The 27,202-nt window shown below is 37.4% G+C and overlaps 1 pseudogene; it reads right to left on the bottom strand.

The window, feature by feature from the left end:
• The window catches only part of LOC137235666 (opioid-binding protein/cell adhesion molecule homolog), a 121,035-nt pseudogene that overhangs the window by 60,131 nt on the left and 33,702 nt on the right, over window positions 1–27,202 (bottom strand).

The raw sequence follows: 27,202 nt of genomic DNA, 5'->3' as shown, positions 1-27,202 counted from the left end.
TCTACTGTTGCTGCCTTTTATACTCTGTGTTTTCTCGTTCGCATCTTCTAGGCGCTTCCATTTCTAGAATTAACTAGTTGGTTATCAGCTATAAAATTACTACGTTTATAGCTTCTCACATGCGCGTGTATGTGTGAACATAATTATAATTGCATACTTTTGGGAGCATCTCAGATAAGATATCTGCATGCGTTTGTGCGTTATTTCTCCACTGCGTGTACATACATCGGTGTAGACATATAATGATTGAATTATTGAGGTGCATACAAGCTAAGCAGCGGCTTAGAGATGATAGTGTCCCTTAGTGCTGCTAATATTCCTTACAATATTTTTAAAAATGCTATGAAACACCAATATAGAAATAAGTAATTCAAAGCCTACTACTTATAGGGAGTTCAAAATTTGCAAAAATTTTTGTAACAGCCTATAAATGATGAATTTTAATAAAACTTGCGGGTGCTATTTTCGTACTCGCAGCTGTATGAGTGGTTGTTTGACCTATATTAATATTTTTTGTGAATTAATGCGAATTTTCGTCTTTTGATAGATAACAAATCTAAAAAGTTATAAACAAACACTTTATTTAGTATTTGTGCGTTTTTAAACGTAACTAAGTGCATTTGTTGTAATTTTATTTGCCTAAATGTAAATAAAATGGTTTTTATTAAGATTTTTCGTGCTTTTTTTTAAATTATTTATATTTTCCTAAATTTTGTAAAGTCAAATTGATTTGTGTTTTTTTTTTATTTTTATTTTCCACTAATAAAAAAAAAAAAATGGTGCGCTGGTGAAGGGCAAATATGTGAATAGTTTTTTCTTCAGTGCAATTTCAATTAAATCATAAATGCTATTGAAAAATAAAAGAAAAAAATTTAAAACGCAAATGGTGCGCTACAAACGAAATTGAATATAAACAGAAATAAAAACAAAAAAATTAAAAGTGAAAATGAAAATGAAAGAAGTGAAGAAGACAAAAACTTAAATTCTTACGCCGCTTCAAAACCGATACATACCCTGGCCGTTGTGGAGTCGCCACTCACCCTGTGACCGCCAAGATTATTGACGACGCACGTAAAAGTCGCATCGCGTCCTTGCACTACGGTGACATTCTCCAATGGAAATGCGAAATCCGGCTCGAAGGCGCCCACTGTCGAGATTTGGTTGGAAATGGAAATATCCGCATTTCAATTGTTTTTGTTTGTTGCAGTTAATTTCGATTTTAAATCATAAATACATATTATTATTAAAATTTGTTTGTTTTTTTTTTTTTTTTTTGTATGTGCATGATAGGAAATGTTGAAACGGACGAAATTATGAGAGTGCATTTTTGTGATTTTATAATATTAATTTATTTTTATTTTAGTAATAGAAAAGTTTAGTAATTTTTTTTTTTTTAATTCACATTCGTTTTGTGAACCAAAATGATGGGGCAACTCAATTAAGCAGCATAGAAAAAATCGCGTTGAAAAGAAATAAAAGAAAAAATTGAACAAAATAATTAATAATTTTTTATTTAAACATTTTACAGAACCGTTTATACATAATTAAGATTATATAATACATATACAATTTAACAAATTGTTGCAAATCAAATGGAGCAACATAAGAAAGCGCAAATGTTGCCAATCATCAGTTGTGCAAGAAAGTCACAGTAACACAATTAAATGTACGTAAACACACACACACATTCGCGTAGCACATTTATACGGGTCAGGAAGTTTTTAAAATATCCTTGTTAATATGTGAGTATAACTCATAAGAACATTATCCGCGCACCTAGCATATTTATAGAGGCACAACGCAATCGGGTATGCGATCAGATCTGCCGTGGCTCCTGACTAATACTATGTTCTAACAGAAAAATAAATCGAGGCAATTTCGATTTAAATTGAGTGGTGTTCATACAACTCAATTTAGCTTAACCAATAGTAATTTCATAGCTGGTTGGCTCATCTCTACGGCAACAACATACCTGTTCAGATTGTCAAAATGTGCGTGTTGGTATTAGGCGAATGGAACGGAATGAAAACATAAAAATTTGAAATTTTTGTGTGTTGTAAGAAAATGTGTTCAATGTTTTGGTTTAATTTTGAGTTTGCCATCTTCTTTTGAAAATCCCTACTCCAGTGAAATGAAAAATATAAAATCAGCTGATGAGATGAGCCAACCACATAGTTGAGCTATGCGCAACTGACTTTTAAATCTACTCAATAAACACTCTTTACAAGGTTGCATTTGCATTTGCAGTTTGAAACAATTTACTAGGCATTTTTGTTTAAATTGGCAATTTATTACTACAATTTATTATAAGACAAATTGCGTAACAAATTGTCCAAATGGTATAAATTGCCAATTTGGTGTGTGTTTGTACCTAGTATAAAGGAAATTAAATTAATATGTCAGAGTGTGCTAAGAATTCTGCGAGAATTCTGTACTTTGATGACCAAAATGATGAAAAGAAAGGTGTGAAAACGCACGACCTTAAAGAGAAACTTACCTAATCGCCTAGCGCCTAGTATATTTGGCTTACATTACCGGACCATAAAAAAGTGATCTACATATATATTTCACCCGCTCCATGTTTCGAATGTCGAATAAAAGCGAAATTGTTAAATATTCGATACACCGACGAAGGAGAAGGACGAAAGTGGAAGGTACGTTCTACGAGTGCCTAGAACGCACACACGAGCGCTGCTCCTACCGTTATACGAAAGGCGATCTAGGCGACTTTAACGCCGTATGGGAATAGTTCAGCCTTCATGGTGAAACCTCTCATTATACACTAAGGCTATTCGACTTCGCTGGTGCTCGAAACATGGTCATATCCATTATTTATTTATTTATTTCAAAGTAAATCTAGGATAAATTAAAATATCCTTACAGACTATTTACAAATCATTAGCTTAAATATTATCTACCATACAAAATCATTTAGTAGAAGTTTAAACTTTGATTTATTTACTGAAAAATCTATTTCCCGGCATTAGTAAGAAGTTTGAATTCCTTCAATGCCCTAGCAATAGGCGAATGTCGCTGATTCGATGTCAATCTGGCTCTATCCAATAAAAAATATCATGATTTCGAAGTGTTGTAGATGGTATATTGAAGCGAATACGCTCCAAAAGAAACAACGAGTCAATCCTGCCCCTATCAAATCGTAAATAAATGTCCGCGCTAGAATAGATCTTCTACTATCCAGGGACTTCAGTCTTATAAGTAGACATCTAGTGTAGCAAGATGGTGAGGGATCCTGAAAATGTAATGACCGGAGCCCAAAACGCAAAAATTTTTTCTGGATCATTTCAAGTCGCTGTATATGATAAGCGTGGTATGGTCTAGGTACATATATACATAAAAATATTCACTAAGCTTCATAACTGTAAACCGATCGAGGTACATTTAAAAGAATCGACCAAGTTTATAATAAATGAACGGCATGACTTTAGTGTTTTAGACGTACGGACGATTCGAGGACATAACATCGACTTGAATCATAAGAAACAAAAAAAATAAAAATAATAAATAGAAACAAAGATATACGTCGAAAAGTTGCAGACTTCTGATGATATCACAAATCCACTCCAACACCTGCTCTATGAGAGTCAATCCGATGGAATGCAAGAGCAGTGGGAGCAAGACTCTAGAGCACTTCATACCGCCGCCGAGAAAAAAATATGGTTATCGGCGACCACGAAAAAATAACTGGTACGATGAAGAGTACCGCGCTGCAGCTGAAACAAACGACGCTGCCTACAGGGCAACGTTGAAAGCGAACGCAACAAAAAGAGTGTGCGAGCGCTACAGCGACTTAAAATGGGAAGCGAGTTGTATTAACAGAAAGAGAAAGGCATAGACAGAAAGACTTAAATGACGCCCGTGAATTTGACCAAAAACAAAAAAACAAAAAACAAAACGGCCGATATCCAGATAAGTGCTAAGATTATGGATGGGACACTTATCGGTGCTCTTGTATGGAGAAAGCGATTTGAAGTCCAGAATTGATGATGTACCTAAGCGCGCAATCTATGATGATGGAATTAATGTTCTCCCACCCATGCATAACGAAGTCAGATGGTAATAATCAGATTATAAAGCCCGGAGATGCTGATATATTGCCTGCAAAAATATTAAAATAAGGCGGTAAGGAGTTGGTAGGTCGCATGCATCAGCTTTTGCGGAAAATATGTATGGTGCATGCTTAACGTTTGGAATCTAAGTGTTCTTTGTACAGACTAGAAGTAGGGGGATCTTACAAAATAAGTAAACTATCAGCGCTCTTTATTAGTGCGGCTTCAGAACTCTTCCGTCGACCATATACTACCATCACTATGCGCCAAACATTGACAGACACCATTGAAAAAAGCGTTGTTGCACATACGTCTTCATCGAGCACCTAGGAAACTAGACTGTTGCTTATTGCCAGACAGCTGGATGGGGAGTCCAGAGTGTAAAGACTACAGGAAATCATTGCTATAAGTTCACTGTCAAAATATAAAGCGAGGTAATTGTTCTTGAAATGACAAACTATGCTCCAAATACTTCGAATTTGGATTCGAAGTTACAGTCCGTGAATTTGCTGTGCTTTAAGCTTAACTAGTCAGAATGGCCCTACCCAACTTCAAACTTACATTTTTAGTTAAACTAATTTACAAGAAGTTTAACTATTTAGCGAAGCTTCTGAATTGGTTTTAAGACATAAGTTTTTGTATACAACGTAAATGGTTTTTTTTTAATTGGACTTAAACAACTTTCGTACTGCAGAACTTTTCAAAAGCAAATCACGCACACTTACAGTCATGCTCGAAACCACATACATGAACAAATACATATAAGTAATAGTAAAAGTATGAATGCACACATATATATGAGGATCGTTATAAACCTCACCAGTACAGTTACATATAAGAAATACCACCAACATTTGCCATCGCACTGCGGTGCATTGTTGTAATGCTGTCGCTGTAATTACCAAATGTGTACCATTGAATAGTTGCCACAAGCGGCATCCAGTCTTGTTTATTGCTATGCACGGGGTTTGGCTGATATGTACAGAAGATTTTGTTGTTTTATTTGCAGATGTTAATGCGGTCCTCCTTGAGCATTGGTCTTGTGGTCTTTCCGGTGTTTCTGTTAATGTTGGCGTTGCTTGTGTTGTTGTTGGTGTTTGTGTCGCTGGTGGGTTTGCTCGGTTTGCTTTTGATTTGGTTGACTTTTTTGTTAATGCGATTGATGTAGACGCCACCTGGCGAGTGACAAATGTGGTTTCAATTGCGGTTGTCGTCATGTTGAGCAGTCTGATACTAATTTCAATGCTTGGTCGTTTCGTTTTAATTGTATCGTACAAATTCATGTATGCTACTTCACTTTGAGGCTAATAATAATGCTGCGAATTCGATTTTGATGCTAGGCAGGCCTAAATATGTAAGAAAATTATAGAATATATAGCGAAAATATTTGTTAGGAAAATGAAAGCTAGGAGATTGTAATCTAATTTATATACGGTTGAAGATTTTGGTTTAAGTCTTAAACTTTTTCGTACACATATATACATACTATGTATATGACAACATTTTCTTTTGTTTTTAAATGCCGACCTGGTTAATCTAAAACGAAACGAGCTTATATGACTTATTTTAAATAGGAACATTTTGGTTTAACATTTTAAATTATATTCTTGAAATGTCAGGATTAAAATTAAAACTAAGATATTTTAGATGGAACACCTTGGCTATGACGGCACCAGCAGCCCAGCACATGTTTTCTACTTGTCGTTAAAAGTTTTTGCCATTCAAGTATAAGGGAGAATGGCAAGGATAAACCCACTACCAAAGACCGGAAAACAGCCAGTATCTACCGATATTATCCCTTTATTCAGTAACGAAAACGTTTGAAGCCGTTATGATTCCCTCAATTAAATGGAGTTTGTTCGGTTGTCCAGCCATCAGCATCACTTCCGTAAAGTGCATAGCACTATCACCGTTCTGAACTCCATTAACAGTCATCATAGGACGGTGCTAGTGAAGCTTGAAATAGAAAGATAATTTATTGAGGATTGCACTGCAACCATGGTTATAATAAACAAGTAAGGAAGTCTAAGTTCGGGTGAAACCGAACATTACATACCCAGCTGTACACTTGAAATGCTGTTGTTGTTTGTTTTCTGTGCTTAATAGTGTTACAAGGCTGCTCAGTAATACATATACATATGGTTCTATTCTGAACTAATTTTTCTTCGAGTTATGGCTACCGAAACATAAAAAATTTCTTAGTCATAAAAGGGCGGTGCCACGCCCATTTTTTTAAATTTAAATGTTTTCCTATTTATTGTTATAAATCCACTTGGGAAATGAAATACCATTGATATAAAGTCCTTTTTTCCAAAGAAATATAGCTTATTTTATTCGTCCACGACTCTTTTAAAAATCGCTTATATAAAAGTGCGCGTCGTCCTTAATGGTTCTGATTTCGTTAATTTTTCTTCAAAGCATTCCTTATAGTAAAGGCAACCTCTCTGCCGAAGTTTCTTACGATAGGTTTAACGATTTTTGATTTATGATTAAAAATATTTGTAAATGGGCAGTGCCATTCCCATTTAAAAAAAAAATTTTATTTTTATCGAGAGTCTCAATATCAGTCCACACGTCAAATTTCATCATTCTAGGTGTATTATTTACTAAATAATAAGGTTTTAGTGTTTTACAAAATGTTATCATCGATTTGGCTCATTTTCAATACCAATCTGTTCTGGGTCCAGATAAGCTAGTGTACCAAATTCGGTGAAGATATCTCAATATTTACTCAAATTATCGTGTTAACGGACAGACGGACACACATGGCTAAATAAAATTTTTTTTCGCTACTGATGATTTTGATATATGGAAGTCTATATCTATCTCGATTCTTTTGTACATTTACAACCAACCAGAGTTGTAATACCTTGTGTACAAGTACAGCTTGGTATAAATACACACAGTTCAAAATTTGAACCCTAATCTGAAACTAGATGTTAGAAAAAAAAAATCCAGTCGGCGTTAGCCTGGTTTCGACCCAACATGCACCTGATTTGCAGTAGCTTCCACTACCAACTAAGCTATTACATATCTGTTACAAAACTTTTCACAAATCAATTTTTTTTTATTTTTAGATTTTCTTCAGCTTTGCTGGAATCCTGCACCTTCCAATCCACTCAGCGGATGTACGGAGTTTTAATTAGAAATATACGATTGTTGTTGTACATGCACTAAGTTCTGCCTATCGGCATTGTTTTATATCACTGCTATTGCCATACACCGCTGCCCAAAAACACTACCAGTTTTACTTGGGTCGCATCATCAGAAGATTGCATCATTAAAACAATGCTGCTAAAAGGGTAAGTACCACCGAACAGTTTATTATATTTGTATTACATGGATATATTTCTTTCGCAATATTGAACATCAAAACTGGTTTTGTTAAATTGAAATTGGTCTTTACTATGTCAGGTGGAACTGGCCGTTCTATAAGAATCTCATATAGAACAGAAGTTTGCTCAACGACCAAGCTAAAAAAAACCCTTTCAGAAACCTGCACCTAGATTATAAAATAACCTCGTCCTTTTGGCAAATACTAGAAGCTTTTTAGGGTCTTAATGCTTCTTGATCTGACAGCTGTGCTATCACTAACAACTGGAGTCTTAGTCTTGCGAGCTCGGGCACGAGCATGAAATGTCCTCCATCATTTCCTCCTTCAACCCGCACTTTCTACATCTGCTTTCGCTGCCAAGGCCTAATATAAAAGCACGTGAGGTCATATCATGAGCCTACAGTCTCCTCTTTTTAGTTATTATGGTCACTATGTTAGTCTAAGGTTGTAAGATCTGCAAATGATCTTGGATACTTTGGGGCCACCCGCTTGTCTTCACGTCTTTCCTGATTGGTCCATCACGTCTCTCTCGCCTTCTTCAAGTCTCACCCAATCTGCCAAGGAACCAACATACATGTATATTTCTCCCTATCCCGATTCTTTCCAAGGCTTGGCTACACTTTAACAAACTTGTTTATGTTGCGCTATGATAGATTGTAGGTAGGTAGGGAACAAAGTAGTCTATCCGTCCAATATTTGATAATGTTATACTACTATGACCGTATAGTCTACGCTGAAGCTGGTCGGAGGCATTTAGTCTCGTTGCAGCCGTTAGTGCTATGTTAAGGGCTCACGTTATGCTTAGCATTGATTACCTCCATATCCGCTCTAATTTTTTGAGGTACGTTTATTAGTACCCCAGACTTCTTCACTTTCTGTTCTGCATTGAGCTTCCACGACAACTAAGTGTCTAGAACGATTCTTAGATATTTGGAACAAAGTTTCTCCTGAAGGGTCGCATTTCCCTTAGGCTTAGAGCAATTCGGGACCTAATACCTTCTAGTGAGCTCCTCATGAAACTTGGGGGTGGGAGGGGAGGGATGGCCTGAAGGTTTAATGTGGCCATATAAATCGTTCCCGAGATGGTCGGGCTGTGGTACCGGAGGGTAACGGATCTGTATCCGGCAAAGGACCATCACATCGATAACACTCCCCAAAGCCTTCGGGGAGCAACCTTATCGCTACAACAACAACAACAACAACAACATGGATTTTACAATAAACTTGGCTACTTATCAGCCCTTCGTGCCTTGCAATCCTACACTGTTACCTCTAAGCAGTGGATGACTGCATTGAAATTCTGAATGACCTTGGAGCCAAAAACAAGGTTTTGTTAGAATGGGTTCCCGGACATCAGGTACATGAAGGCAATGAACTTGCAGAGTGCTACAGCAGAATTCTATGGTCCAGAGCCCTTTTGTGGACTCAGAAAAGCACACACCATGGAAACCATAAGCAACTGGGAAACAAAAGACTTCAGACGTCACTGGATTGACTGCCCAGGCCAAACAAAGATTGCAGTGCTTCCAGGCCTAATAATAATAATAGTCATACTCATCCTTAGCAAATTAGATCTTGATATCTACTGTATTCCGATGTTAGATTTTAGAAGAAAAAATAGTCACTTCTCGCTTTTCGGCTTGCATACCTCACATTAGTGTGAATATTTCATTTTAAGCTTTAAATATGTCGATATAAATTTTTAAGTACGTACATCCCTTAAGTGCCGCAAGGGTTAATAATTTTGTGCATGAATATTCAATTTTGAAAACCGTTTATGTATGAAGTCCCAAACTATTCATGCACTTCCTCTTGCTCCCTTACTTTGCAAGACACGCACGAGACCTGTAAGCATCGACTAAATTTAGCGAAGTGCAGCATGCCATTCAGTTGGTTTTTGTTGCACAGCGAGTCTTGTATGGTCTAGATAGCACCTGTCGCATTCATATATATTATTTTACGTCCGCAAACCAGTTGATCTTTTGAATCTACGTAAGTCTGTTTAGAATCCAACAGTGTGCTCTTTCGTTATAATTTTGCATTTGTTCGTTCCTTCACCATTGCATCTGGAAACGTGGTTTCCCGTCTAATACATTGCTCTTGTACAAAAGTCATTTTCTGATTCCCTCCCCCATTCATGTTTGTACTTATGTTTATGCATGTGGATGTAGTATTTCCAATACATCATTAGAGTATGAGAATTTAATTATTAAATTGCGAAATATGCTTTCATCTTTGCTGGAGCGCATGAATTTTTTCAATAGAGTGAAAGCTTGGCGTCGTGTTGGTGTGGTAATTTCCATTTTATTTGGTCCGACATAATTGAATTTACTTTTTTCTGTTTTCAGGCACCTTTTTGTATCAGTTGGGAAATTTTCTTGCTATTAAGTTTAGTGCAGCGCTTCGTTTGCTTCCTTCGCCGTCGCCACCCGTTGTGTACGAACCATCCCCTTTGGTAATGAAGGTCTGTGCTCAATCCACCAACAGCAACTCTTTCTTAAGCGTCATTCGTTCATCAATTTCACTACATCGTACCATCCCACTGTTTCAAAGGCCGATAGCGGTTTATATGGTATATTTTGGATCATTGTAATCACACTACTAATCAGCTTCCTTTCTATGCATCTCCATCTTTCGGTTGGCATCACCTAATTGGAATTGCTGCAGATTTATTACGATAGCCAGGGATTGCTTTGCAACTGTGTTTCTGTTTTGCAGCTTTTGAGTTTTACGATTTTGCGATATTAAATCTTCCCAATTTGCCCTGCTATGCAGATCTAGAGGTCAGCGTTCTTTCATTTCGGTTAGCTTGCCTCATAGTTCAGGGACTGAGACGTTTGCACTTCTCGTTGCGACTTTTTATGAGTGTATTGCCTTCGATTGCTTTCACTGTCTCACGAGTGCAGGTCAAGCGGTCGCTTTCGTGAACTATAAGATTTACCACGATAGACAAAGACCCTCACAGTTTCGAGTTATGTACGCCGTCTGCACTAGCGCAGATGCCAAAGCGCCAGAGCAAAATCAAGCAAATACGGTCACTCGATCATATAAGATGACATTGCAGGAGACGGCTTAACGAGATCTTAGCTAATTTTTCCTCAAAAATCGACCACATCACGGCTGTTGTTGGGTTCCGGGGCAGAACATAAGGTAATATTCGAGGGAGGAGTGAGATGACGGCTTCCACCATAGTAGGGGCGTTAAAATATACGCAGATGGCTTGAAAATGTCAAAAAACTGTAGGTGGACTCTTCCAAATATCTGCATGTAAAATATTCGTTCTGACTTCCTGACACATGCAGTTTTTCCAGGATGAGGTCTATGCCAAGAGAGAAAGCTAGACTGCTCCAGGACAGTACGGTCTTAGACACCAATGCGACAATTTTTCTCGACAGCAATTTCGCCTTAAAGGCATACGAATTCAGTGTCGAGCCTCGCTGGTGTCCATTAGACATCTAAATATCTCTTTTTGCTAAATCACTGGACTGGGAATATGAGATTAAAGCAACGGACTTGCTGCAGACTAACCGAAAGGATTTCGTGGTCCCAAGGTTCTTATGACAATTTTTGGAAAAGAGAGGAACTAGTTTCCTTCTCAAGCTTACGATATCCGCTCTTTGAGTTCTTATCGGTGTTATCACAGATTATTGCGCTTTTGTGCCGACGCTCCGCATACAACAAGATCCATCTGCAGAAGTTGTGGGCATGAGGAGGGAGAAGATTAGATTCATAATTTTTTCCGCCCGTGTCCAGGTCTGAAACCAAGATTTGTTATATTTCTGTATACATGTTTGGGAAGGCGAATCTTTCGCTCCTACTTAAGCTCATCAGAGAAAGTAAACGGTTCGTTGAGTACTAGTGTGAAGTAGTCTGGTTGAACGAATGTGCCGCCACTCTTGAGCTTCATAATATGGTAACTGTATGTATATCTCCATTTAAAATAAACTGCCACAAGCGCTCGACGCTGAAGTTTCACAAACGGATACCTGCAAATGAACTCTGTGGATGTTTTGAAAAAAATCGGAAGTTGCAAGGACATTCTATTAGCACCGGCTGAAACTGCAGTTCGTACATTCCTATGTCTATTGTAATATTTTCTCTCTAGCTTCTCCAACGCTCTACCATTTAAAATAACAATCACAACAAAAGGGATTAAAACGACAATACCGACAAATGTAAACAATGCGATAGTTATTTTTGGAAACAATAACGATATAACCATGGTAAAGTAATCGTAGAAGCAATGAAGTGGGTATGACAAATGAGCAGATGACGCGTTGGAATATTCAAAGAGTAAGAAAATACCTACGCGACTGAATTTTTTCTTTTATTAACTATCTGTGCGCCAGTTTAAGTGCTGCCACCTTTCGTGTTTTACGAGTAACATCCTTTCATGACTTGTTTGTTTTGTTCCTTGTCTTTTAGTTAAATTCCTCTGTATTGTTGGTGTTAAATATATAAAACATACATAATATTGTTTGTATGATGTTATTGCGTACCACCCGATTGTTGTCACTACTACTACCGTTATGTTGGCATTATTGTCCGCTTGACAGCTGCACATTTATCTTCAATGCAGAACGTGCCGCTATTTACATTTGCACGTAATAAATTCCATGGGAACTCTCCGCCATTGCTAGTCGACCTCAGTCGTTATAGCGCGACCCTCTGGCGTAAAGACAAAGTCAACCAAAGCAGTAAACACTAAAATGCTGGCTACACGAACAGAGTCTTGAGTCTTGCATTTGTTTCACAATTGAAGTGCTTCGCTATCCCCATCGTTAGTGTCTTCTTGCCATTCACTTGGCAAACAAAAACAAAAACGCGGACCAAGTGCTGGCAGCATTGCTCAGAGTTGTCGGTTTGTGGCCGCCAAACGAATTTGCCGCAAGATTTTTGTTTGTTTATTTGCAAAGTGTAGGTGTCCCAGCCAATGTGACCCATGACTTCAAGTTGTAACATCTGCACTGACTTGTCGTCTTCATTTGTTGTTGCTTTTGTTGCCTAGCAGCATAATGTGTTGTACTTTTTCTGTGCCGTTGTCGCTTTACTCTTATCTGATTCGCTCAACGTGTTGCATTTTATTTATTTTATTGCTACGAATTTGCCGTGTTTACTTTCTTCGTGCCCATTTTCTATTTTCTTTCTGTTTACTTTAGCATTTTTTAAATGGGAAAGAGCACCAGTAGTCTCTTAAATGTCCACGCATAACATATATAGCCTTCTGTGCTCCAAAGCAGGTTGCCAAAAGCTGTACATGCTTCAATGAAAGAGTTTTGATCAAAATTGAGATCATATCAACTTAACGATATTCATTTAATTCTAAATACATCTCTCTTTCACGTAACTTACCGGCAGTACGTTGAACTATGGGTTCAATACGCGGACATTTATCCATTAAAGCCTTTTTATATCCCATTTTCCAGACATCTGGTTTTCTATAATATGCGTTCTTCCTGCACCGTGCCTAAAAGACTAACTAACTGTAATACTGGAACAGTTACCGTGACACTTTCTCAAATCACATTGCATGCTCTGACTTCATCATACACGAGATACATTCATTGGCCTATGGTATCGCGGTGATCAAATATATATATGAGCCCGATCGGTCGGATCGGTTTGACTCCCAACGAGAAGAAAATAAACGGTCAGTTCACCTCGATTAGCATCACCCTATGAGGCTGAGTAGATTTTTCCATATTGTGGTGAACATCAATCCAAAAGACTGAAGGCATGAACCTGAAATGATCGAACCCTTTTAGGAGTGTGTGCCGATGCCCTGCTGTTTCGGATGATTGATATCCTTGCCAAGACAAAGGCCGACATCACCACCATACAGGAAGCACGATGGATGAGGCAAGACAGAAGAGTGATAGGGTCTTGCGACGTCTACTACAGTGGGCATATGAACAAACGCGAAATTCGGAGCAAAGGTGTTGGTTTTGTGTTGGGAAGAAAATTTCACGCCAAGTTCTTTCGTTCACGGCTGTGAGCGAGCGCCTTGTCGTGATTCGAAAGGTACACCAAGCTACTTGGCTATCCCCTGATCGATCACGTAGTGATCTGCGGCAGACATTGCACAAGTGTCCTGGATGTCCGCCCACTACGAGTTCGAAGTTCCTTGTGGCAGAAAAGTTACATACACGCTTTTGTGCAGGAAAGAAAATGCACGCAATGACATCAACCTGACAATGTGACCGAGCAGAAGGAGCATATTTCTCTCTCATTACGTACCGCCACCGCTGACATCAGATTTCCAGCGAGTCCGAAAAAACAACTGGTATAATGAAGAATGTCGCACTGCTTCGAAAAAGAAGGTCGCTGTATATGGGGTCACGCTACGTACAGGCGCAGCCACGCGCGGGGTATTGGAGCGTTGCCGTGACTCGAATAAGGGAGAGATACGCCTTTTTAGGAAGACAAATCGTGAGGCAGAAGGGCGTGAGTGCGAGGAGCTTCAGATGCTGGCTGATAGGAATAATGCCCAAAAAATCCGGCAGATGAAAGAAGGTTTCAAGATCGGAGCAGATTCCTGCAGGAACGATAATGGCGACCTGGTCACTGACGTACAGAATGTGCTAAAGTTGTGTTTGGAAAACTTCTCCCCATTGGTAGCTATCGATGGAGAAGGCGAGCCCAATTCCCAAATCGCCGATGTTAGAAAACACATTCTGGCACCTGACCATGACGAAGTAAGAATGGCAATATCTCGGCTAAAAAATTGCAAGGCGCCAGGTAATGACGGAATACCCGCCAAACTATTCAAACATGAAGGCTAAAGCTGGTAAAAAATGCATCAACTCCTATGTAAAATATAGTCGGATTTGCGAATGACTTCAGCTTGAGTGTACTCCGCCCAATCAACACGAAAGGCGGTCCTGCAAACCAAGCCAATAGCCGCAAAATCAGCTGGTCGAGCTAGGTCTGAATGTTAGTTCCTACAAAGTTAATAGGGCTCTGCCAGATGACGTTGGGAAACAGAACCAGCCCCGTTAGGACTAGGAAGGAACTCTCCGAGCCATTCGAAACCAAACGCAGCTTCAGACAAGGCGACTCCTTTTCGTGCGAGTTCTTAAATATAGTGTTGGAGAGGATAATTCCAGCAGCAGAACTAAACAGTCATGGTAAAATCTATTATGAAAGCGTATAATTGCTGGCGTATGCTGATGACATTGATATAATAGGCCTTAACAAATGGGTTGTGAGTTCTGCCTTCTCTGGACTAGATACATAAACGAAAGGACAAAGTACTTGGTGTCATCCAAGAAAGAATTTGCGTATTCGCGCCTTTGCAGCCACGTCACTGTCGACGGATATGAATTCGAATCCTGCGAAGTATTTTGTGTGTTCAGGAATCATTATTAAATTATCTAACCGAAAAGAACTCTTATCAACTAGTGCTACTTTGGACGGAGTAGATGGGATAACTCTTAGAGTGTTCGAGAAAAAAGCTCTCCAGAAGATTTATGGTCCTACCCGTGATGTTGATGGCGATTATCGAAGAAGATAAAATTATGAGCTTTATGCAGATATGAAGATAGTACGGCGAATAAAAACCCAAGGCTTCGCTGGCTATGTCATGTTATGCGCATAAATGAAAACGCTCCGGCCAAGAAAGTATTTCAGTCGATACAACAGTTTGGAAGCATAGGAAGGGAGTGACCTTTAATGTGTTGGGAGAGGAAGGTAGAGGAATACTTGACCTCACTCGGTGCTTCCAATTTGCGTCAGTTATATCAAAGCAAGGATAGCTGGCTTCACTGGTTACGAAACGGCCAAAATCGCTCAGGCGGCTAAGCGCCAACTAATGCATGAATGAACATTGGATTTGGTATACATTCATATCTAATGGAAGCCCTCAAAAGGAAATTTTTATTGCAGTGGAAGAAACGAAAGTACAAAACATTTGATATTGAAGGTTCTCTATCGATGGAAAAAAGCTTAGGTGTGGAATTTAATTCCAACCTTCTTATCTCCACATTCTTCACCAAAGCAAGGCTAAATATGTTGATTTCAAGTCTAATTGGGTATTTATTTTCGTTGCTTTAGTAAAAAAGACCATATTAGGTAATTTTCGTTAAAAGCTATGTGGTTTACAACAAGGTATACAATATCCGTTTCCAACCAAAATTTAAAGCTCTTTAGTTGTTTTTTCATTATTTTTACGTCTTTGGCACTCTAAGGTTTTCACTCGTTTTCCCTTACTTCCTTGGTTGGCTTGGTTTGCAAGTTGTTTTTATACTGAAATTGATTCTATAGCACGTAACGTCGTTAGATATCAGTGAAGCGATAAGTTCGGAATATGAAATTGAGGTATTTATTTGCTCACTTATTGGCTGCGCACGCAGTTGCTTTGCTGGTTGAACTGAAAACCGTGACTTCTAAGCACGCTAACGTCCTTGCTTCGTGCAACTTTCCATTCACTTACGTTAATTTTTTTTCCACCATTTTCGATAGCGCTTTGCCAGAAGTCGCCGTCTCCAACGATTCTTACTTGCCGGTTTAGTGCACAGCAACAGAAAACGCAAAAGTAATTTAGAAAAACTATTTGGTAATATCTAAACATTGGCATTGAAAGCCGTGTGAACGTGCATTTAAAGGATTAGCTTATCTGAGCTTATTTGTCAACTCTTTAAGTGAAGATTATTGGCAAGATGAAGAAAAATATTGGTTTTATAGAAAAGTGTGCTTTGAGGAAGATTTTTTTCATACTTTATTTATAAGGACAAACCAAATTAAGAAAATACAGGGCGCGTTGTTCTTTCGAAGAGATTCAGGCCGAGCTTCCCTTCCATTTGGAGTCGAGCTCAAATTGGCGGGGCGGGACCTACTTATTTTATGGTAACACAAATTGAAATTGAAATAGTTTTTCACCTGATCCTTCCATCAGAGCGAGAGCTGCCGTCTTAATGCCAGCGTAGCCGCTATGTGGAGGAGGAGTGGAGTGGAGGTGGGAGTTGGAACGGGAATAAGAAAGAGATAAATGGAATAGGAGATGGACAAGGATTAAAAGAAAAATGTAAGGAAAAGTAGAAGAGAATGTGTTAGAGAATGAAAAGTTCGCAAGTATAATATAAGTATGCGTAAGGGTGACTCTTGTTAATCAGTGAATTTTCCTGTCGTCTCCATTCAAACAGTTTCACAATCAGATCAAAAATATCACATATAATATTTGTATACAGCTCAGATACGGTTGAGCGGTGTCTTACAGTGCTCAACGTTGTGTCTTCACTTGGCGACTCAAAATAATAAAGTTTTGTTAAAGAAAAAATAAAAAAAATAAATGTAAGGTGCGATAATCTCCGAAGAGATCTAAGGCCGAGGCTTGTTAAAGAAGTCAACGTAAAAATCCTTAAATATGGTAAATCACATTTTACCGAAGACGAAGACGACCCATCATTAAGACAATTAATAGGTCAAAACTTATAAAAATTTTGTTGCAGCCTAGACGCTCTTTATTTCACAAAATCCAATTCAAAATTGAAATAACTGTTTTCTCTGATATAAGGTTTTGATTTGTACTGTCTATTTGACAAGAATTTCAGTGTCGTCGCCGATATCCCATACACATTTTGGTCCGTTGTTAAATGCCGCTATAGCGAGTTGTATAGAGGTTCACATTTAGATTACCCTGTGGAGGTAAAATTTGTATGTGATATAATTTTTTTAAGTACTGGTTTTGGTTATATTTGGTTTTTCTCTATATAAAAATGTTTACTACACTCAAAGGAATGGTGCTAGTAAAATCAACAAATCGGTTCTGTTGTTCTTGACTTAACGGAGATTCGGTGAAATTGATCGAAATATGGTTAATTCGACCGAGTTCTTTGTCAAGCGAACAAATTAGTTTAATTATTTCAACAGAAGAGAAATTGTCGCTCTTAAGTTAATAAAATTCTGTAAAATTGACAGATTCCTAATCAGTCTAAGATTTTTTTGTTAACACAACTGATCTCACTGGTCATTTCAACAGCGATCAACAGTAAATACATGAGGAAATTTCATAGAGAATTTTATGCTCACTGTGCTCTCTACTTTGTACTTATGTATGCTGTGTACTATATGTATGCACATATTTACGTATGTATATGGCGGCGCCGTGGTGTGATGGTAGCGCGCTCCGCCTACCACACCGAAGACCCTGGGTTGACATACCGAGCGAAGCAACATAAACATTTTAGAAATAAGGTTTTTCAATTAGAAGAAAATTTTCCTAAGCGAGGTCGCCCCTCGGCACTGTTCCGCCTACCACAACGAAGACCCTGGTTCACACCCCGGGCAAAGCAACATATAAATTTTAGAAATAAAGTTTTTCAATTAGAAGAAAATTTTCCTAAGCGAGGTCGCCCCTCGGCACTGTTCGGCAAGCACTCCGAGTGTATTTATGCCATGAAAGGATCTCAGTGAAAACTCATCTGCCTTGCAAATGCCGCAACATAGGTACTTTCGTACAAAGCTGTCGCAACAAATTTGTTTGTTCATTTGACTACTAAAACGGCCAATTACGAATCAACGATTTTTGCGCAGTTGACTCAACATCTTTTTGCGATGGATAAAAATTTACAGAAATTGACCCGTATTTCGGTGGATTCGACCAGTCCTTTTTCTTTCAGTGTATGACCCCTGTGCAACAAATCTCAAATGTCTGATATCGGGCACCGAATTTATATGAGAAATTTTGACCACGGCGTTACTGTTCAAAGGAGTGAGACTAGTAAAGATACTATATGTTATTTACATAAGAAGCACCTTAGCGTGCATTAGGGTGACCCTTTGTTGTATAGAGAAACAAAAATGTGTTTGGATCTTTGATCGAACCCCTACAAAAATGCGAATAGCGTATAAACGAATATATATAAAGTTTTCCTGCCACAATGAACGCAAAAGGAAATTTCGAATTTTAATTTGCTTAATTCAAAAATCGGTTGAGAAAAATTCTATATTTCTCAACGTTACAAATATCGGACCAAAGTTAATATACCATTTCATGTTCATGAAAGGTATACAAAGTTGAAAGTTTTGCGAGATTTGTCAGAAACAATTTCGCCCATAATAAATGATTTAGGGTGATTGTAATGGGTAGTGGAAATGTAAGAATCCCATTTGATTGGCCTAAAATTTTGCACACACAAATTTTAAGGCTATTTCAACATTTATGTGGGTTGTGATTGAGAATCGGAACACTTTGGAAAGTAAGGGCCACACTATTGTGCATATAAACTATCTAAAATAAATTAAGAAATCAGATGCAATCAATTCAACAAAATTATACATAAAGCAAAATATGCTTTGATTTACTTATCGATAATAAAGAAATATTTTCAATGAAATAGAAATTTTATTTCCACGTAATAAGTTCAATTCCTATATTTGAGAATACAGCAAATTTGACGATTAGGAACTGTTATTTACAGTCGAATATTTTGAAGTATGAACCACAGAATTTGGTGCTTGCACATACAAGTTAACATCCATAGTTTTGCCAGTATTTCAAGATTGCACTTCATGAAATTAAATTTTGTGTGTTTTAAATGTCTCATATATATTTATTTATTTATTTACATACATACATATAAGTATGAACATATGAATATTTGTGCAACTGCAATTGCAAAAGCAACAATAACAAAAGCAGTATGAAAGCTTAACTTTGTAAATCTTTAGTTGGCAGCAAACAAAGAGGAGTCAAATAAAGTCATCCAACCCTTTTCTTGCAAAACTCAAAAAGGGAACGAATGTAAAAATATCATCGGATCCTTGCTGCAGTACGATTTCAGTTTAATGTATCGTTTGCAATGTAACTGTAATTGTCTGGCTGTTGATCTTTTGTACTCTGACCTGCAGAAAACGAATGCATAAAATTTAAAATATTATATTTAAACGACAACAGTAAAAAGGAGGGAATTGTTAAAGATGTCAGTTTGGTGTTTACATGGGTATACAGTATTGTGCAAAACTGAAGCAATAAATTCGGCTTGTTAAGGTATGGTTTACAGATGTGTCGTCAATTTTATATTGAAGCTTTATCGGTATCTATTTCATAACAAATCGATGAATTTTCAATGACATAGATAATTTTTATATAAAAAAAACCGATTACTTTTATAAATTTGGGTTAAATTATTGCTTACTTTTCGGTAGTAAATCGAACAATTTTGAACACAAATCGAAAATATTTTGATGACCATTCGATAACAAGTCGATGATTTTTCGATAGACGAGCGACAACACCTCCAAGTTCAATATACCTCGTCGATAACAAGCCTCTGGAAAACCGATGAGAAAGTGTTGATATTTCGATTACAAATTGATAACACGCCTTGCCAAAATTTGCCGTCTGATTTCGCTCATATCAATTCGATCAAGTAACAAGATTGTTTCCACATTAATTTGCAGTGAAGTGGTTGCACTTACGCTAACATATTGTATTCCCCATACAGCATAGCAATACCACACACTACACCAACACTTAGGGCCGATTTCACAATCTCGACATAGGCTAAAACTTAATTGGAACTTAAGTTAGCCCAGTTTTGAGGCAAACTTTTTTCGGTTTCACCAACTTAGGTAATAAACTCATTTGACATACAAAAACCCTATCAGCAGTTTCATACATAGTAGTATTTTTGACTAACTTTTAATTACACGCCACCCAGTGCATTCACACAATAGCAGGGTTGCTATATTTGCATAATGAAGTAAGTATCAATACTGTCATTTAATTCCACTCAAAACTTGTGCTACAGAAACACTGTTGGTAGTCGAGAATGAGCTATCTGACAGGTATTCTAATTTGTGACACAGCTAAGCATTGGTGGTGAAACAGAAAAATTAAAAAATATGACTTAACTAAGTAAAGTCGAGTTGGTGAAATCGGCCCTTACAGTCTATACTCCCCTATATAGCATACCACTTTAGTTGGCGCGACGGAGAATACCGAACACGATTTAGACGAAGAGCTGTACGAGATTTATGCCGAAATCAAATATCTTCTCAAGTAAATTATTCAGAAAAAAAATCTTTTACACTGAAAAAAATTTAACCGCACGAAGGGAGGTTTGGGTTAGGTTGAACTTGCTTGCCAATAAAGACTTCACATAACAGGACTCACATACCAGAATTTGTTGGACGACTAAACGGAAAATCCCCTATTAAGTACCAGGAATTATGTTATAAATAAAATTAAAGAAAAACAGTTTTTTAAAAATAAGCTTTTATTATTGGTTAATAAAATTAAATAAAAAGTAAAAAATAAATTGACTGTAAAGAAATATAACACTTTAATCCCCTTTATCGGGATTCAAGGGGTTGTGTAGCGCAACATATAGCTTCCCCAACCCAATTGTCAACCTCACCTTCGAGCGGCTAATCCCGTTTCACTAACAGACGAGGCTCTGACGACCCCAAGCTCCTCATGGAACTTGGGGGTGGGGAGGGAGGGATGACCTGAAGGTTCAATGTGGCCATGTAAATCGTTCCCGAGATGGTCGGGCCAGCACCTTAATGGTGCTGTGTTACCGGATCGTATCGGATCTGTATCCGTCAAAGGATCATCACATCGATAACACTCCCCAAGGCCTTCGGGGAGTAACCTAATCGCTACAACAACAACAACATAACACTTTATAAGTTCATTGTAACCTTTAAGGATAATTAGGCTTTTTCGTCTGCGACATAAAAATTCCATATTTTACATAATTATATATTTTTAACATTAAAACTTTACATCTAAATTATTAAATCTTACCGTTTACATCACAGTCCTAATTGTTGTAATAAAAAGCGTGTTCTTCTATTCGAGTGTTAACTAACTTAAAATCATATTTTATTGTGAGTTTGCCTATGTCGCGTTCAGTTTACAACTACTCATTGCAGATCTCTGTTCTGTTCCATCGCCAAAAATCTGTAAAACAAAATCAAGTGCGCAGAAAAGTATGCAACATTTTGCGATAACAGCCTAACTTCTACGTTTGTTGCATACACAAACAAAGCGAAGTTACCTGCGTCTTGAGGACTTAGGCTTTTGTACCCTTGTGAATACAAATATTTACCGATAACTCTGTTATCGATTAATTTATCGAATTCTCACAAAGCAATATTGCATTGTCATCGGAGTTATACATACATAAATATCAGCTTAATCGGACACCGGGAAGTTTATCAAATTTTACTTGCAAGATTTGATTACAGACAACAGCCAAGTGAAAGTAAATAAAAGCTTATAAAAAGAACCACCGCCCCTTGGCAAATAATAGCAGTTTTCTAGAAACAAGTTTAATTACTGCCGCGGGTTCTGGGAACTTTGCTACCCCTAGTAGCTGAAGCCTTGGCCTTGCGAGCGCAGGACACAAATGCAGAACATGCTCAACCATTTCTTCCTGCAGCCCGCATTTCCTACATCTGCTATTGCGTATGAGGCCTGAGTTATAGGCATGTGATGCCAGAAAGCAGAGTGTAGTTAGTTTGCCCATTATGAGCAAGTTTGTAAGTCAGTTTTCGTAGGATTTGCATATGATCTTAAAAATTCTGCATCCCCGCACTTTCATCGACGCTTTTCTTGCCTGATGGATCAAAGGCAACTTCTGTCACCTTTTGATTTATCCCAAGCAAATTGAGATGTCTACTTTGCCCACTTATCGGTTTTTTGGTTACCTTCGTCCTTTTATGACCGGCAACCTAGTATAAATGTAGGACACTAGAAGATTTTTTGGTGAAGTGCCGTGTGTAATTATTATCTTAATGACTGTTTGACAATGTATATATGTATTGATGCGACTGCAGCTTGAGCACGCTTTTTCCGCCTGCAGAATCTCAAAGGATATGAAAGTCTATATGATCTATTTGTTTCTAGATCGACACAGCAAACAGCATATCCACAACTTTGTTTATTTGGTTCGAAAAGCTCCTCCATACGTAGAGTTTTGTATTACTATTTACAAGACAGTATCGAAAATATAGATTTGTTAATAAATCCCTGATCGTTTTGCATGACATAGCAGTGGTCAAGGTTATTTTTCAGTAAACCGATCCTCACTGAGGAGCAGCTCAAAATCTTACTTCCGGGAGAAAAGACATTGAAAAGTTATTTAAGGTACAGCTGTTGCCTCGTCCGTTCTGATGTCGCGTAGTTTCACTTTTTTCCAAAATACTTAATAAAATAATTAAGTTTTATTTCTGTATATTTAATAGCTGATACAATTTGCATTTATTGGAAAAGGCTAAGCCTGTACTATTAAAATTTCACGCAGTTTAAGAAAACGGGGGCTATATAACATGCATAAGCAATGCTTAAAAAGGCCACAGTGGCTGCCGTGATACGGTGATAGCGTACTCCGCCTACTACACCGAGGGTCCTGGGTTCAACTCCCGGGCAAGCTAACATAAAAATTAAAAAAAAAATTCAATTAAAAAAATTAAAAGTTTTTAATCGAGTTAATTAATTAAAACTTATGAAATGGCGGTTGGAGTCGGCATTAAACATTTAGCTCCCTTCCCGCCAGCTCGCAAGGAAAATTAAAAGGAGCACGACTGCAATGGGAAGAGAAGCTCGGCCTAAATCTTCTCGGAGGTGAATCGCGCCAAGTATATATGTTTTTAAATAGCCACAGTGTGATTCAAAATTTCTTTCCCTGCCCCATATTAATCTTTACACAGTAATTATACCCAGCTTTACTTGTACACAGGGTATTATTACTTTTATTAGATAACGGCAGTTTATACATGTATAAACGAATCGAGATAGATTTATACTTCCATACATCAAAATCACCAGTATCGAAAAAAATTTAATTTAGTTTCATCCGTTCGTCCGTTAACACGATAACTTGAGCAAATATTGAGATATCTTCACAAAATTGTCTAGACCCAGAATAGGTTGGTATTGAAAATGAGCGAAATCGGACTATGATTCGATATCGAAAGTTTAGAAAAATGGAAAAAATTAAATAAAACGAATATCGCTAAGCTAATGAATTATTTCTATGACGCAAAATATAAATTTCGAAATTTTTGGGATATGTTCTTTGCACCACCCACATTAAGAAAGAGAAAATTTGGAAGTTTAACAAGCTGTAAATCAAAAGCCGTTAAGGATATTACATAGAAATTTGGTAGAGACACTATCCTACCCAAATTATATAGACAGAGTGAATCAAAATTGGTCGAGGGCCACGCCAACTATTCCTAAAGTTCTAACCTTAACAAAGTTTGCAGTAATTCTATGTTTTTAACTACCAGAACGAAAATCGACACGAATGGGGGCACAAAGCTATAGCCCTTCTTTGCTTGGCCTGCTGCCACCAAACTACTATTGGCCTTACAACAGTATTTAATGTCCAGTACATCATTTTTGGAGGTATCCCCGATGTTCTGCCGTAGAATCGAGTACAGGCGAAGAAAGCTCTTGTTGCTTTGTTTAGGATAGCATTCAAATGAGCATTCCATGTGAGGATTCTATCCAATGTGACCCCTATGTATTTTGCCTCCATTGAGAATTGTATTTTAGTTCCACCCAGGGATGGTTCTGGGATGGATGTTTTCCTTCTCCGGGTGAAAGGCACTAGGACAGTTTTGTTAGGATTGATATGCAGTCCTTTGGTATCGCACCACCTCTCTATGATGCGAAGGGCTTGTTGTATCCGATTTAATATTGTTTCCTCGTGCATCCCTGTGATGCAAATAACTAGGTCATCTACATACCCTTCTGAGGGAAGTCATCGTTGACCAGGGTCCACAGGAGAGCACACCTTCTTTTGGGCATCTTCTTGTGGCAGCAATTGATTCAGTTGTCCCTCCAAGTTCCAAATGGATTTTTATAATCTTTAACATAGACAGCATCTATCGAATTATCATATTTCGATTTTTTGCATACATAAACAAATATCTCAAAATCAATTTTCTATTTCTTTTAAATTAAGTGAGAAGACTGTAAAACGCGACTACGTTTCTTCAGAATGGAAGAGGTCTCAACAAATTTTGGAGCGTCTTGATCTAGTTTTATCGAAATCGGAGCAATTAAATTTTAGACGGGTGCACTTTGCAATTTTTGTCCCATATATTTCTCATAATTTTTTTCGTGCATAAAGCTCTCGATTAAGTACATATAGGTTTAAATATTTATTGATCATAATATGTTCATATTAATCATTGAATGACAAAATATTGACAGTTTCTTTTGTATATCCAAATAAAGTTAAATTGTTCATGGAAGCAGATAAAAAATCTCATTTTGCATTTTCCCATTAATTTCGTTTTCACGTACACACCACGTTAAATGAATTCATTAAAACACATATTCACACATGTGAGTACTCTTGCACAAATATACATAACTCGACGTTTTGAGGTACGTATGTATAGATACATATATGTCATCAGTCACCATGACATGCGGTCAATGAGTTGGCAACAATTAGCACTTAATTGAAATTTTATTCAATTACAATTAGCGCTTAAAATATTAAATATAAATTGCTTTTGATGACCACTTAGCACATTTATCATTTGTTTTTGAATTGTAGCTTTCATGCAGATAAATATACATACATACATATTTTACTACCGTCATCATCATTTATTAGCCCCAACCGCCTGACCGATATTTGCCGCTTCGTAATGAGGTTTACCAGATATTCGTACTTTGTGATATCTGATACCATTTGAGAACACAAAAATTAAATAAATTTTGGTTAGACTAGATTTGTATATCGCTGATCCCATGAATTAAATTTAAAAAAAAATTTTAAATTGCATGAAGGCCATCCTTAGCCTTAGCCAACTTGTACAAAATAACTCGAAGAACTAACTTGCCAAATATGTTCTATACGGTGGCATTCTACAGAGCTCAGTACTAGATCAATCAATCCTGGGACCGCCCCAAAAAGATACAATCAGTTGGGTCGGTAGACTTTAGTATATTGAAAAATATACTTCTAGTCACTGAATGCTTAACAGCTTGTTCTGCAGGTATCATGTTAAATACCCACCAGAGATTTTTTAGCACAGCAGAAATATCCCAGGCGTGCACAGAGATTGAGAGAGGTTTCAAATAAAAACCTTAGTCCAGGGATACTTCGATCACTTTAATAGCCAAATGGGAAAATTAAATTAGAGCCGGTAGTTTTACTACTGGTATGGGTATATTAAGGCTTACTTTAAAATCCCTGTCCAATGTGAAAGAATACGATCTCAGGATATTTATTTCCCGTTTCTGAAAAGACTCTCGGCAGAGAAGAGCTATTGAGACACGCAAGGAGGAATACAATACCATCAACATCTCAAATGTTGCAGTAGCCTTGTAGAAAGCCAAAGCCCCTTGATAAATTGTTCATAGAAGTAGTAGATAAGCCCGTCCTGGTATGATGGTAGCGTGATCCGCCTCCACAGCGAAGATTCTGCGTTCACGCCCTGGGCAAAGCAACAATTAGAAGAAAATTTTCTAAGCGGGGTCGCTCCTCGACAGGGTTTGACAAGCATATTTCTGCCATGAAAACCTGCCAGTGAAAACTCATCTGTTTGCAGATGCCGTTCGGAGTCGGCATAAAAGAAGTAGGTTCCATCTTGCATATTTGTAGGAAAAAATTAGAGGAGCACGACGCATGTTGGAAGAGAAGCTCGGCCTTAAATCTCTTCGGAGGTTATCAAGCCTTACATTTTTTTTTAAAAGTAAATTAAATATATGGTTATCCCGTTGCTCTTTACCTTGCTTAAGTAAATCCTGGCCGCCCCCATGATGTACTGGTAGCGTGCTCGCGTCAAGTCCTAGGAAAAAGCAACATCAAAATACCTTATAAAGGTAAACCTACCATCGGGTAGTGGTTTGGCAAAAACTCCGAGTATGTGTCTGATATGAAAAGACTCGCTGCGATTCAGAAAAAAGAAAAGTATGCGAGGACTGTAACATTTTCCCGAATATTGTTTTCAAGGAGCCTTGAGCTCGATTCGAACGAGCGATCTTACAAACCAGTAGGCCGATATAACAACAAACATTGTTTTCAAGGATCTTTCATGATTCCGAAATGGATTTGTCAAATATGATTTACGAAATTATTCTGATTACTTTATTTTCAACTCCTTACTGAAGACAGAATACAACACACAATTTTACTTGATTCTTTTATAAACCTGAATCCTTGATGAGTACTATTCAATTTGGTATATATGCCAGATATCTCAAATAACACAACATCTCATCCCACGATCGATACTTTAAATTGAAACATTAATTTAGTGTCCACTATTTAAAAGGAAAGGGCCGCTATTTGCGTATTGCCACTATGTTTAGATGACTTATCGATTTTTTATTGGAAAATATCGATTTGTTTGTCGATTTGTTATCGATTCTAAATAGATTGATATTCATATATTTTTGGTATAAAATAGGTAATTCGTTGATAAAAAAACGATATTTTTGCTATAAAAAAACGATAAACTTTCCATATAAATTTGCAACATATCCCCAAAGTCAACAACACGTCGAAAATTGGCCGATAATAAAACGATAACTATTCTATAACAATTTTTATCGACAATAGATTGATAACAAGGGCGAAAATAAGAACAGCCCTAAATCTTTTTTATTCGTAAATACATTTTTTGAAAATTGACAAAAGGATTTCAAATTTTTCCAGAAATTAGCAAGAAATAATCCCAAAATCATCTCGAAATAGCTCTGAAATTATTTCACAATGATACAAGAATAATTCCGAAATAATTCCGTTGAGATCTAGATACAGTCGTGCAAATGAGCTCTAAATGTTTCCAACACATTTCCAAAATGATCTCCAACAATCCGAAATAA

This window comes from Eurosta solidaginis, unplaced genomic scaffold (genome assembly GCF_040869045.1).
Source record: "Eurosta solidaginis isolate ZX-2024a unplaced genomic scaffold, ASM4086904v1 ctg00001046.1, whole genome shotgun sequence".
Taxonomy (NCBI): Eukaryota; Metazoa; Arthropoda; class Insecta; order Diptera; family Tephritidae; genus Eurosta; species Eurosta solidaginis.
Note: the sequence above shows the minus strand (reverse complement) of the source record. Positions and strands in the feature narration are given on the sequence as shown.